The sequence below is a fragment of the Apostichopus japonicus genome, chromosome 12, assembly GCF_037975245.1.
Source record: "Apostichopus japonicus isolate 1M-3 chromosome 12, ASM3797524v1, whole genome shotgun sequence".
NCBI classification, from domain to species: domain Eukaryota; kingdom Metazoa; phylum Echinodermata; class Holothuroidea; order Aspidochirotida; family Stichopodidae; genus Apostichopus; species Apostichopus japonicus.
Window position 1 is genome coordinate 3,357,793 of NC_092572.1, and position 14,439 is coordinate 3,372,231.

The 14,439-nt window shown below is 44.5% G+C and overlaps 1 long non-coding RNA gene across 7 annotated transcripts in view; it reads left to right on the plus strand.

Annotated features, from left to right (window-relative positions):
• Nucleotides 1–14,439, plus strand: part of LOC139976798 (uncharacterized) — a 29,998-nt gene that overhangs the window by 2,001 nt on the left and 13,558 nt on the right. The window contains exons 3-4 of one of the 7 annotated variants that reach the window (XR_011796269.1): nt 97–310; nt 1,415–1,461. This is a non-coding gene — a long non-coding RNA (uncharacterized lncRNA). Of the gene's footprint in view, nt 1–96; nt 12,576–14,439 lie in introns of those variants that run through there. The other 6 variants (XR_011796265.1, XR_011796266.1, XR_011796268.1 and 3 more) reach the window with 6 other exon arrangements.

Here is a 14,439-nt window from a genome sequence, read left to right on the forward strand (position 1 = left end):
TGCACAAGTTCATGCATATTACCATGTATGGTTTACCACACTATGAATATGTTTAGACATCGGAACCACTAATCTTTTTCGTTTTCTTGTTCTTAGGTAAGGGGTGACAGTCATCCCAGCGTACAATATGAAGATCGCATGATTTGCCTTCCATATTGTCCCATGACATCACAAATACGTACCAAATCTGACGTTTAAAAAGATTTACTTTTGCCTTCGGCATCGGAACCAACTCAATGGCCCACAAGTTTGAACAAACGGCCCAAAAGATTTGCACTAGGCGAGTTAAAGGACCATTAATGCCTTAGGTGTGAGTATCCTATCGGTCTATACATGTACATTCTTCAATTTATATTAGTGAGATTTAGGTTTTCTTGGTTCTGCTCTCGAACAATTTTTCCCCCTGCAAATTGGTTGCAAGGTGGTTGCAAAGTGGTTGCAAAGTGGTTGCAAAAGTGTTAATAGATTACAAAACACTGTTGAACCTTTGAGAGTTCTTGTGTATCTATCTACATGGTATTATTACAATGTTGTGACCATCTTAGTAGTAAGATCAAATACGAATGATGCTACATAGTTGGAGTTATTGAAGTTTCATTACCCCAATGAGGGAAAGCTTTATTCAATTAAGGTCATCAGTTTTGGCCCCAAAATATCTGAATGTTATAAATTGCATAAACAGTTAATGAAAGGATACCATGTTTTTAGAGAGAATCTGATCTTCGAAGTTATTTCGAAAAAAATTGAGCTACGATCATTTAGATGCTCCGACTGTAGAGGACTGTTAATGTTATGTTCAATTGGTTAAGACTTGTGATCTAAGCATTTTTAGGTTCGAGCCCTGGCCAGATCATTACGTAGTGTCTTTGGGCAAGTCATTTTATCTCCGTTGCCTTTCTTCACCATGGTGTATAAATGGGGACATGCGAGGTAACTTGTAAATAAAGTTGTTTGCGCCGGTTTGTGGCTGCACCCTATGGGAAGTCCCCGGGCTACATGTAGATGTGGTGCACTGTGGTGCCCAAGAGAAATTGATTGAATTGTGCACACTTTGGTGTGTAGGTGTGACAAGTTACCAATGACCAGGGTTAAGTTGTAAAGTCGTGTGAGAGGGCCTTGAAAAAGACCGCAAAGCTTCAACTTTAAACTTCAACTTTAATGTAACTGAAGTTTGAAGGGAACCGGCTCAGCCGTCCAGGAGGCGCTTTTGACACAAAATTCGACACGTACACGAACGCACACAGACACGCGCCCACCCCGACACACACACGATTTGAGCTCTCACTCAGTCATGGACATCTACCCTGCAGTATCCTACCATGGGTAGCCTCCGAGAGCAGCTAATCGGGAAATTAACCACTACGAATTCGTTAAAGTTATGTTCTAACTATATCGATTTATTTATTACAAACAGGAGATGATGTCTTCGTTTCTCGCGCTGGGTATTGCAGATAATGCCAGGTGATATGTTTTCTACATACGTTTAGAGTATCTTCTCGATTTTATCGCTGATTATTAGGACAAACTTGATTTTTCTTCATATTGAGCTTATCTATATTCTTATTGTTCAGGATTTGGAAGATTGGGCATACATTGCTACGACTCAGTAGTCCGATCGACAGCGCTGGAAACGACGTGAAACTAAATCGCATTTTGGGGCCTCCGGCAAATTAGCCTTCAGCGCATCGAACCTAGCTGCGCACATCAGAAAATTGGTGCGCCATCTCTGTGCGTTGTTGGTACCTTCTTGCACTAAACCTATCGTAAAATATGCAAAAATACAGGTTAATATTATGCGCTCCTGTGTTGTTGAAGTGCTTGCGATGTGCACAACGCAAATAGAGTTTCCCGGTAACGTTTAATTACAACCGGGAGCTATTTGTCAACTAAGCATACAAGAATCCATGATTTTGTCTAAGTAATGTTCAGCTTTATATTTTTGTTCGTTTCTGTGCTGATGTCCTGCTTAAACCGAACTTCTTTTCTTTTCTTTTTTATAGTAGTGTTGTTTTGATGGTCGAGCGCGGCTTCCTAGCCCGGGTTACCTTTGCGGCTTCCCGCCTTCCTGTCTATCTGGGCCATGACTCCGCGCTACCGTGATTTTCTGGAAATCTCCCCTTGCACAAACTGGCGCGCTCAAAGTAGAAGCAGAAATTCGTGCTTGTTTGGAGACAGGACGTGTGTGTATGTGAAGAAAAGCATACTCCTAAGTAAAGAAGAAGAAAGCAGAGTGTTGCACGGTAAGGGGTAACCATATTTTTCCAAGTTGAGACTCAGGGGGCTCTGAATTCTAGGAGTACGGATACGCCAGGGTTTGGGAGTACTGTTGGATTTGGCAATTTTGGGACCGGAATTTTGGACCCAAGAGCAAGTTTAGGGAGTCGAGGAATCTAAGAGGCAGGCCTACGTAGGTGTAACGCGGGCAGTACGACTTATCGTGTGACAAGAAGAATCTAGGTGAAGGCTGTGTAAAAGTGTTGTTGACATGCTAATCATACGCTCTCCATTCCCATGTGATAGAGTGAGATTAACGAACGTCTAAGTGTATCGCAAGTGACGCACGAAGCTTCGACGGTTAACTAGGGAGTCGGTTACGCAGCCGAGATGAGAACCAGTAATACGGTAGTTCAAGCGCAACCATTTCGAGCTACCATACTGTTCAGCGATGTTCACAGCCCAGGAAATCTTTTTTTCCATTGACGTTAGAGAATACAGAAGTCACCCCACGGATAAAAATAGCAAGAAATAAAAGGAATCGTACCAGAGCTAAGGGAAAGACAATGCCTCAGTTGGCTCATGATATCAAACGGCTGACACGCTCTGGCTAAATTGGGGTTGCCAGTGATCTACAGGACCTCATGGCCCGCTCACTTCATCGATGCGTTGGACGAGCCCGAGACGAGGCTAGGGGTACACTAAGCACGACAGTGGACCCTAGATGAAGCAGTTCAGCATTCACTTGAACTATAGGCCTTCTATACAGTGGAGCGACAGCGGGCATTTTCCCCATAGTAAGGCAGTGCGCAAGACGCATATTGAAGAGAATACACAGGGAGATCGGAATCACGGAGAAAAGGCCAGTGGCAACAGTGTCTCAGACTTTGGCACATAGGACCCGAGGCAGGCGTGCAGACAGGTTACCCGCATGTTATCAGCAAAAGAGATAGTATCTTCCGCCTTCTTCAAAAATATCAGTTCTTCTTGTGGAAGCTTATAAGGGGTCTTCATTGATCACTGACATATTGCGACTGTGTCTACCAAGCAAGGTACTATGAAGTCTTCTATTGTAAAATCAGAGTATATTCCATCTCGCTTAAGTCCGTACCTACACGAATAGACAAAGATTCGGAGTTTCTCTATGGCTCCTGCCGGGTGTTGGCCCTCTTGCCCGACATATTGTTGTTTCCTGAACGTCATCGCTTGGCTTTGCCGGCGTTGGCTGTTTAGTAGGACAATCCTGCTTAAAGTACCCACGCTGTCTGCAATTCCAACAGCTATTAGGTGAACGTTCCTGATCTGCGTTGGGCCTTCGTCCGCCCCGATTTTTGAAAGACGGTTTGATCGCTACCATTAGCTCCTCTATTCCTTTGATCCGGGTCACCTGTCTGCACGCCTTAATCATTCATCGTCCATTTGGTAGTGCTATTTCTTCGCGTGCCGACTGTCTCCTCTCCATTCGTCACGAAGCGGAATCCATCCGCCTGTGGAATAGTCGGAGGTCTTGGTTGCCCTTACACTATTTCTGTCCAAGGAGTGACTTTTGTATTCTCTAACGTAAAGGGGAAAGGATACACTGGGCTTTGAATATCGCTGAACGGGTTGGTAGCTCGAAATGGTTACGCTTGACCCTCTGTATTCCTGGTTCTCTTCTCGGCTGGAGTTTTAAGGACATTGGTTGGAGGAACCAGATCAGATCCAACTCGGATCGATGGTCAGCATATTCGTCTATCAGCAGCCACTTTTACTCTGGATTCCTATCTTCATGATTTGAGTGACCCCGCAGTTCGGATTTTACCACTTGACTGCTTGAGAGACCATCAGTCAAAAGATACTACCACTGTTACCAAATGTAACATCTATTTGAGTCCGTCAGGATCTTTTAACTAATGGACCTAACCCAGAGAACGCAAATCTGAATTATGACAGAATCTCACCGAAGATAAGAAAACAGAATCGTTAAATCTCTCTGACATACCTTGCTTGAGGCGTTTATTTTCAATGAGAAATTCGAGACAAACACTAATATTCAAATCATAAAATGAAGATAAAGCTGCTTAGAATTTGTGGAGTTCTTGGGTAACCGATATAAACTCTTCTTGCGTCACTTGCGTTACCTTCTGTGCGTAACCGGCGAAGCTTCGTGCGTCAATGGCGTAACACCTTATGTATAACCGGCGAAACCTCGTGCGTCACTGACGTTACACTCGGTGCGTAACCGGCGTATCACTCTTGGTGCGTCACTGTCGTTACGCTTGGTGCGTCACCGGCGTAATCCCGCCGTGCCTCACTGCCGTAACACTAGATGCGTAAATGATTACCCTTTACCGTGCAACATTCCGCTTTCTTCGTCTTTACTTGGGCGTAGGCTACTATTCGCACACACGTAGTGTCGTATCGTAGTCTCAATTAGGGGTCCCAAACAAGCACCTGTTTCTCTTTTACTTTCAAGCGAACCAGTTGTACAATGGGAAATTTCTAGTATATCACGGTTTCAATCAAATACATCGGGCTTAATCCCCGACGTCCCGTAAAAAGTGTAACGATTCGCTCTGTTATCCGGATTATATCGTCTTAATCATTCATCGTCCATTCGGTAGTGTGATTCCTTCGCATGCCGACTGTCTCCTCTCCATTCGTCACGAAGCGGAATCCACCGTATGTGGAATAGTTGGGGTACTGGGTTGCCCTTCCACTATTTCTGTCCGTGGGGTGACTTCTGTATTCTTTAACGTCAAGTGAACAAGGATACACTGGGCTTTGAATATCACTGAACGGTTTGTAGCTTGAAATGGCTACTCCTGACCCTCCACATTCCTGGTTCTCATCTCGGCTGGAGCTGTAAGGACATTGGTTGGAGGAACCAGATCAGATCCAGCACTGGATCGTTGGTCAGCATATTCGTCTATCAGCAGCCACTTTTACTATGGATTCCTATCTTCATGATTTGAGTGACCCCACTGCTCGGATATTGCCACTCGACTGCTTTGAGAGTCCATCAGTCAAAAGATACTACCACTGCAACCAATTGTAACGTCTCCTTGAGTCCTTCAGGAACTTCCAACTAATGGACCTAACCCAGAGAACGCAAATCTTAATAAGGACATAATCTCACAGAATATAAGAGAACAGAACCGTTAAATTTCCATATCATACCTTGCTTGGGGCGTTTATTTTCAATGATAAATTCAAGGCGAGCACAGAATTATAGAAGTACATGCAAAAACCATATAATATATAAATCATAAAATGAAGATAAAGCTGCTTAGAATTTGTGGGGTTCTTGCGTTTTCGACATAAACTCTTCTTGCGTCACTGGCGTTACCTTCTGTGCGTAACCGGCGAAGCTTCGTGCGTCAATGGCGTAAAACTTCATGCGTTACCGGCAAAACCTCGGGCGTCACTTGCTTTACACTCGATACGTAACCGGCGTATGCCCTTCGTGAGTCACTGGCGTCACCTTCTGTGCGTAACCGACGAAGCTTTGTGCGCCAATAGCGTAACTCTGCATGATATAACCGGCGAAACTTCGTGCGTCACTGGCGTTGCACTCGGTGCGTAACCGGCGTAAACTCTTCGTGCATCACTGTCGTAGTCCCGTTAAAAGTGTAACGATTCGATCTGTTATCCGGATTATATCGTCTTAATCTTTCTTCGTCCATTCGGTAGTGTGATTCTTTCGCGTGTCGACTGTCTCCTTTCTATTTGTCACGAAGCGGAATCCATCCGCCTGTGGAATAGTTGGGGTACTGGGTTGCCCTTCCACTATTTCTGTCCGTGGGGTGACTTCTGTATTCTTTAACGTCAAGTAAAAAGGATACACTGGGCTTTGAATATCGCTGAACGGGTTGGTAGCTTGAAATGGCTACGCTTGACCCTCCACATTCCTGGTTCTCATCTCGGCTGGAGCTGTAAGGATATTGGTTGGAGGAACCAGATCAGATCCAACACTGGATCGATGGTCAGCATATTCGTCTATCAGCAGCCACTTTTACTATGGATTCCTATCTTCATGATTTGACCCCAAGGTTCGGTTATTACCACTCGACTGCTTTGAGAGTCCATCAGTCAAAAGATGCTACCACTGCCACCAATTGTAACGTCTCCTTGAGTCCGTCAGGAACTTCCAACTAATGGACCTAATCCAGAAGACGCAAATCTTACTAAGGACAGAATCTCACAGAAGATAAGAAAACAGGAACGTTCAATTTCCCTGCCATACCTTGCTTGAGGCGTTTATTTTCAACAATAAATTCGAGGCGAGCACTGACTAATTAAATGTAAAAATTAGATAATATACAAATCATAAAATGAAGATAGAGCTGCTTAGAATTTGTGGGGTAATTGCGTAACCGATATAAACTCTTCTTGCGTCACTGGCGTTACCTTCTATGCGTAACCGTCGAAGCTTCGTGCGTCAACGGCGTAACACTCAGTGTGTTCGGATATTACCAATCGACTATTTTGAGAGTCCATCAGTCAAAAGATACTACCACTGCCACCAATTGTAACGTCTCCTTGAGTCCGTCAGGATCTTCCAACTAATGGACCTAACCCAGAGAACGCAAATTTTAATAAGGACAGAATCTCACAGAAGATAAGAAAACAGAATCGTTAAATTTCTCTGCCATACCTTGTTTGAGACGTTTATTTTCAAAAAGAAATTCGAAGCGAACACTGACTTATAAAATTACATGCAAAAATTAGATAATATTCTAATCATAAAATGAAGATAAAGCTGTTTAGAATTGGTGGGGTTCTTGCGTTACCGATATAAACTCTTCTTGCGTCACTGGCGTTACCTTCTGTGCGTAACCGGAGAAGGTTTGTGCGTCCATGGCGTAACACTTCATGCGTAACCGGCGTAAGCTCTTCGTGCGTCACTTTCGTTACACTTGGTGCGTCACCGGCGTAATCCCGCCGTGCCTCACTGCCGTAACACTAGGCGCGTCAATGATTACCCTTTACCGTGCAACATAATGCTTTCTTCGTCTTTACTTGGGCGTAGGCTACTATTCGCACACACGTAGTGTCGCATCGTCGTCTCAATTAGGAGTCCCAAACAAGCACCTGTTTCTCTTCTACTTTCAAGCGCACCAGTTGTGCAAGTGAGATTTCCAGGAAATCACGGTTTCAATCAAATACATCGGGCCTAATCCCCGAAGTCCCGTTAAGAGTGAAACGATTCGCTCTGTTATCCAGATTATATCTTCTTAATAATTCATCGTCAGTTCGATAGTGTGATTCCTTCGCGTGCACACTGTCACCTCTCCATTCGTCATGAAGCGGAATCCATCTGCCTGAGGAATAGTCGGGGTACTGGGTTGCCCTTCCACTATTTCTGTCCGTGGGGGTGACATCTGTATTCTCTTACGTCAAGGGAAAAAGGATACCCTGGTCTCTGTATATCGCTGAACGGGTTGGTAGCTCGAAATGGATACGCTTGACCCTCCACATTCCTGGTTCTCATCGCGGCTGGAGTTGTAAGGACATTGGTTGAAGGAACCAGATCAGATCCAACACAGGATCGATGATCAGCATATTTGTCGATCAGCGGCGAAGCTTCGTGCGTCAATGGCGAAACACTTCATGCGTTACCGGCGAAACCTCGTGCGTATCCGACGTACACTCCTCGTGCGTCACTTTCGTTACACTTGGTGCGTTAACGGCGTAAAACCCTCCGTGCTCACTGACGTAACACTAGGTGCGTAAATGATTATCCTTTACCGTGCAACACTCTGTTTTCTTCGTCTTTACTTGGGCGTAGGCTACTATTCGCACACATGTAGTGTCGCATCGTCGTCTCAATTAGGAGTCCCAAACAAACACCTGTTTTTCTTTTACTTTCAAGTGCACCAGTTGTACAAGTGGAGATTTCCAGGAAATCACGGTTTCAATCAATTACATCGGGACTTATTCCCGACGTCCCGTTAAAAGTGTAAAGATTCGCTCTGTTATTTGGATTATATCGTCTTAATCATTCATCGTCCATTCGGTGTTCTGATTCCTTCGGATGCAGACTGTCTCCTATCCATTCGTCACGAGGCGGAATCCATCCGCATGTTGAACAGTCGAGGTACTGGGTTGCCCTTCCACTATTTCTGTCCGTGGGTTGACTTTTGTATTTTCAAACCTCAAGGGAGAAAAGATACACTGGGCTACTCTATCAGCAGCCACTTTTACTCTGGATTCCTATCTTCATGATTTGAGTGACCCCACGGTTCGGATATTACCATTTGACTGTTTTGAGAGTCTATCAGTCAAAAGATACAATCACTGCCACCAATTGTAACGTCTCACTGATCCCGTCAGGATCTTCCAACTAATGGACCTAACCCAGAGAACGCAAATCTTTATAATGACAGAATCTCACAGAAGATAAGTAAACAGAATCGTTAAATTTCTCTGCCATACCTTGCTTGAGGCGTTTATTTTCAATGAGAAATTCGAGGCGAGCACTGACTCATATAGATACATGAAAAATTTCGATAATATTCAAATCATCAAACGAAGATAAAGCTGCTTAGAATTTGTGGGGTACTTGCGTAAACGACATGAACTCTTCTTGCGTCACTGGCAATACCTTCTGTGCGTAACCGTCGAAGCTTAGTGCGTCAATGGCGTAATACTTCAAGCGAAACCGGCAAAACCTCGTGCGTCACTGGCGCTACACTCAGTCCGTAACCGGCGTAAACTCTTCGTGCGTCACTTTCGTCACACTTGGTGCGTAAACGGCGTTAACACCGCGTGCCTCACTACCGTAACACTAGGTGCGTAAATGATTACCTTTTACCGTACAACACTTTTCGTCTTTACTAGGGCGTAGGCTACTATTCGCACACACGTAGTGTCGCATCGTCGGCTCAGTTAGGAGTCTCAAACAAGCACCTGTTCCTCTTCTACTTTCAAGTGCACCAGTTGTGCAAGTGGAGATTCCAGGAAGTCACGGTTTCAATCAATTACATCGGGCCTAATCCCCGACGTCCCGTTAAAAGTGTAAAGATTCGCTCTGTTATTTGGATTATATCGTCTTAATCGTTCATCGTTCATTCGGTAGTGTGATTCCTTCGCGTGCAGACTGTCTCCTCTCCATTCGTCACGAAGCGGAATCCATCCGCCTGTGGAATAGTCGTGGTACTGGGTTGCGCTTCTACTATTTCTTTCCGTGGGGTGACTTCTGTATTCTCTTACGTCAAGGGAAAAAGGATACACTGGGCTTTGAATATCGCTGAACGGGTTGGAAGCTCGAAATGGTTACGCTTGACCCTCCACATTCCTGGTTCTCATCTCGACGGAGATGTAAGGACATAGGTTGGAGGAAACAAGATCAGATCCAACACTGGATCGATGGTCAGCATATTCGTCGATCAGCAGTCACTTTTACTCTGGATTCCTATCTTCATGATTTGAGTGACCCCACGGTTCGGATTTTACCACTCGACTGCTTTGAGAGTCCATCAGTCAAAAGATACTACCACTGCCACCAATTGTAAAGTCTCCTTGATTCCTCAGGATCTTCCAACTTATGGACCTAACCCAGAGAACGCAAATCTTAATAGTGACAGAATCTCACAGAAGATAAGAAAACAGAATCGTTAAATTTTTCTTCATACGTTGCTTGGGGAGTTTATTTTCAATGAGAAATCATAAAATGTAGATAAAACTGCCTAGAATTTGTGGGGTTCGTGCGTAAACGATATAAACTCTTCTTGCGTCAATGGCGTTACCATATGTGCGTAACTGGCGAAGCTTCGTGCGTCAATGGGGTAACACTTTCTGCGTTACCGGCGAAACTTGGGTGTCACAGGCGTTACACTCGGTGCGTAACCGGCGTAAACTCTTCGTGTGTCACTTTCGTTACACTTGGTGCGTAACAGGCTCAACCCTTCGTGCCTCACTGCCGTAACACAAGGTGCGTCAATGATTAGCTTTTACCGTGCAACACTCTGCTTTCTTCGTCTTTACTTGGGCGTAGGCTACTATTCGCCCACACGTAGTGTCGCATCGTCGTCTCAATTAGGAGTCCCAAACAAGCACCTGTTTCTCTTCTACTTTCAAGCGCACCAGTTGTGCAAGTAGAGATTTCTAGTATATCACGGTTTCAATCAAATACATCGGGCCTAATCCCCGACGTCCCGTTAAAATGTTAACGATTCCCTCTGTTATCCGGAATTTAACGTCTTAATCATTCATCGTTCATTCGGTAGTGTGACTCCTTCGCGTGCCGACTGTCTCCTCTCCATTCGTCACGAAGCGGAATCCATCCGCTTGTTGAATAGTCGTGGTACTGGGTTGCCTTTCTACTATTTCTGTCCGTGGGATGACTTCTGTATGCTCTAACGTCAAGGGAAAATGATACTCTGGGCTTTGAATATCGCTGATTCGGTTGGTAGCTCGAAATGGTTACGCTTGACCCTCCACATTCCTGGTTCTCATCTCGGCTGGAGCTGTAAGGATATTGGTTGGAGGAACCAGTTCAGATCCAACACAGGATCGATGATCAGCATATTCGTCGATCAGCAGGCACTTTTACTCTGGATTCCTTTCTTCATGATTTGAGTGACCCCACTGTTCGAATTTTACCACTCGACTGCTTTGAGAGTCCATCAGTCAAAAGATACTACCACTTCCACCAATTGTAACGTCTCCTTGAGTCCGTCAGGATCTTCCAACTAATGGACCTAACCCAGGGAACGCAAATCTTAATAAGGACAGAATCTCACAGAAGATAAGAAAACAGAATCGTTAAATTTCCCTTTCATACCTTGCTTGAGGCGTTTATTTTCAATGAGAAATTCGAGGCAAACACTGACTTATATAATTACATGCAAAAAATTCAATAATATTTCAATCATAATATGTAGATACAGCTGCTTAGAGTTTGTGGGGTTCTTGCGTAACCGATATAAAATCTTCTTGCGTCAATGGCGTTACATTCTGTGCGTAATCGGCGAAGCTTCGTGCGTCAATGGCGTAACACTTCATGCGTTACCGGCAAAAACTCGTTCGTCACCGGCGTAAACTCTTCGTGCGTCACTGTCGTTACACTTGGTGCGTAAACGGCGTAAACCCCCCGTGCTCACTGCCGTAACACTAGGTGCGTAAATGAGTATCCTTTACCGTGCAACACTCTGCTTTCTTCGTCTTTACTTGGGCGTAGGCTACTATTCGCACACACGTAGTGTCGCATCGTCGTCTCAATAAGGAGTCCAAAACAAGCACCTGTTTTTCTTCTACTTTCAAGCGCACCAGTTGTACAAGTAGAGATTTCCAGGAAGTCACGGTTTCAAACAATTTTATCGGTCCTAATCCCCGACGTCCCGTTAAAAGTGTAAAGATGCACTCTGTTATCCGGATTATTTCGTCTTAATCATTCATCGTCCATTCGGTGGTCTGATTACTTCGCATGGAGACTGTCACCTCTCCATTCGTCACGGAGCAGAATCCATCCGCATGTGGAACAGTCGTGGTACTGGGTTGCCCTTCCATTATTTCTGTCCGTGGGTTGACTTTTGTATTCTCTAACGTCAAGGAAAAAAGATACACTGGGCTACTCTATCAGCAGCCACTTTTACTCTGGATTCCTATCTTCATAATTTGAGTGACCCCACGGTTCGGATATTACCAATCGACTGTTTTGAGAGTTTATCAGTCAAAAGATACTACCCCTGCCACCAATTGTAACGTCTCCTTGATTCAGTCAGGATCTTCCACCTAATGGATCTAACCCAGAGAACACAATTCTTAATAAGGACAGAATCTCACAGAAGATAAGAAATCAGAATCGTTAAATTTCTCTGCCAAACCTTGCTTGAGGTGTTTATTTTCAATGAGAAATTCGAGGCGAGCACTGACTTATATAGATACATGCAAAAATTAGATAATATTCAAATCATAAAATGAAGATAAAGCTGCTTAGAATTTGTGGGGTACTTGCGTAACCGACATAAACTCTTCTTGCGTCACTGGCAATACCTTCTGTGCGTAACCGGCGAAGCTTCGTGCGTCAATGGCGTAACACTCCATGCGTTACCGGCAAAACCTCGTGCGTCACCGGCGTTACACTCGGTGCGTAACCGGCGTAAACTCTTCGTTCGTCACTGCCGTAACACTAGGTGCGTCAATGATTACCTTTTACCGTGCAACACTCTGCTTTTTCGTCTTTACTAGGGCGTAGGCTACTATTCGCACACACGTAGTGTCGCATCGTCGGCTCAGTTAGGAGTCTCAAACAAGCACCTGTTCCTCTTCTACTATCAAGTGCACCAGTTGTGCAAGTGGAGATTCCAGGAAGTCATGGTTTCAAACAATTTTATTGGGCCTAATCCCCGACGTCCCGTTAAAAGTGTAAAGATTCGCTCTGTTATCCGGATTATTTCGTCTTAATCGTTCATCGTCCATTCGGTAGAATGATTCCTTCGCGTGCAGACTGTCTCCTCTCCATTCGTCACGTAGCAGAATCCATCCGCCTATGGAATAGTCGGGGTACTGGGTTGCCCTTCCAATATTTCTGTCCTTGGGGTTACTTCTGTATTCTCTAACGTCAAGGAAAAAATACACTGGGCCTTGAATATCGCTGAACGGGTTGGAAGCTCGAAATGGTTACGCTTGACCCTTCACATTCCTGGTTCTCATCTCGGCTAGAGTTGTAACGACATTGGTTGGAGGAACCAGATCAGATCCAGCACTGGATCGTTGGTCAGCATATTTGTCTATCAGAAGCAACTTTTACTCTGGATTCCTTTCTTCATGATTTGACCCCAAGGTTCGGATATTACCACTCGACTGTTCTGAGAGTCCATCAGTCAAAAGATACTACCACTGCCACCAATTGTAAGGTCTCCTTGAGTCCGTCAGGATCTTCCACCTAATGGACCTAACCCAGAGAACGCAAATCTTAATAATAACAGAATCTCACAGAAGATAAGAAATCAGAATCGTTAAATTTCCCTTTCATACCTTGCTTGATGCGTTTATTTTCAATAAGAAATTCGAGGTGAGCACTGACTTGTATAATTACATGCAAAAATTAGATAATATTCAAATCATAAAATGAAGATAAAGCTGTTTAGAATTTGTGGGGTTCTTGCGTAACCGATATAAGCTCTTCTTGCGCCAATGGCGTTACCTTCTGTGCGTAACCGGCGAAGCTTCGTGTGTCAATGGCGTAACACTTCATGCGTTACCGGTGAAATCTCGTGCGTATCCGACGTACACTCCTCGTGCGTCACTTTCGTTACACTTGGTGCGTAAACGGCGTTAACACTCCGTGCCTTACTGCCGTAACACTAGGTGCGTCAATGATTACATTTACCGTGCAACACTCTGCTTTTTCGTCTTTACTTGGGCGTAGGCTACTATTCGCACACACGTAATGTCGCATCGTTGTCTCAATTAGGAGTCCAAAACAAGCACCTATTCCTCTTCTACTTTCAAGTGCACCGGTTGTGCAAGTAGAGATTTCCAGGAAATCACGGTTTCAATCAAATACATCGGGCCTAATCCCCGACGTCCCGTTAAAAGTGTAAAGATTCGCTCTGCTATCCGGATTATATCGTCTTAATCATTCATCGTCCATTCGGTAGTGTGATTCCTTCGCGTTCAGACTGTCTCCTCTCCATTCGTCACGAAGCGGAATCCATCCGCCTGTGGAATAGTCGGGGTACTGGGTTGCCCTTCCACTATTTCTGTCCGTGCGATGACTTTTGTATTCTCTAACGTCTAGGGAAAACAGATACACTGGGCTTTGAATACCGCTGAACGGGTTGGTAGCTCGAAATGGTTACGCTTGACCCTCCACATTCCTAGTTCTCATCTCGGCTGGAGTTGTAAGGACATAGGTTAAAGGAAACAGATCAGATCCAGCACTGGATCGATGGTCAGCATATTCGTCTATCAGCAGCCTCTTTTACTCTGGATTCCTATCTTCATGATTTGAGTGACCCCACGGTTCGGATATTACCACTCGACTGTTTTGAGAGTCCATCAGTCAAAAGATACTACCACTGCCACCAATTGTAACCTCTCCTTGAGTCCGTCAGGATCTTCCAGCTAATGGACCTAACCCAGAGAACGCAAATCTTAATAAGGACAGAATCTCACAGAAGATAAGTAAACAGAATCGTTAAATTTTTCTTACATACCTTGCTTGAGGCGTTTATTTTCAATGAGAAATTCGAGGCGAATACTGACTTATATGATTACATGCAAAAATAAAATAAT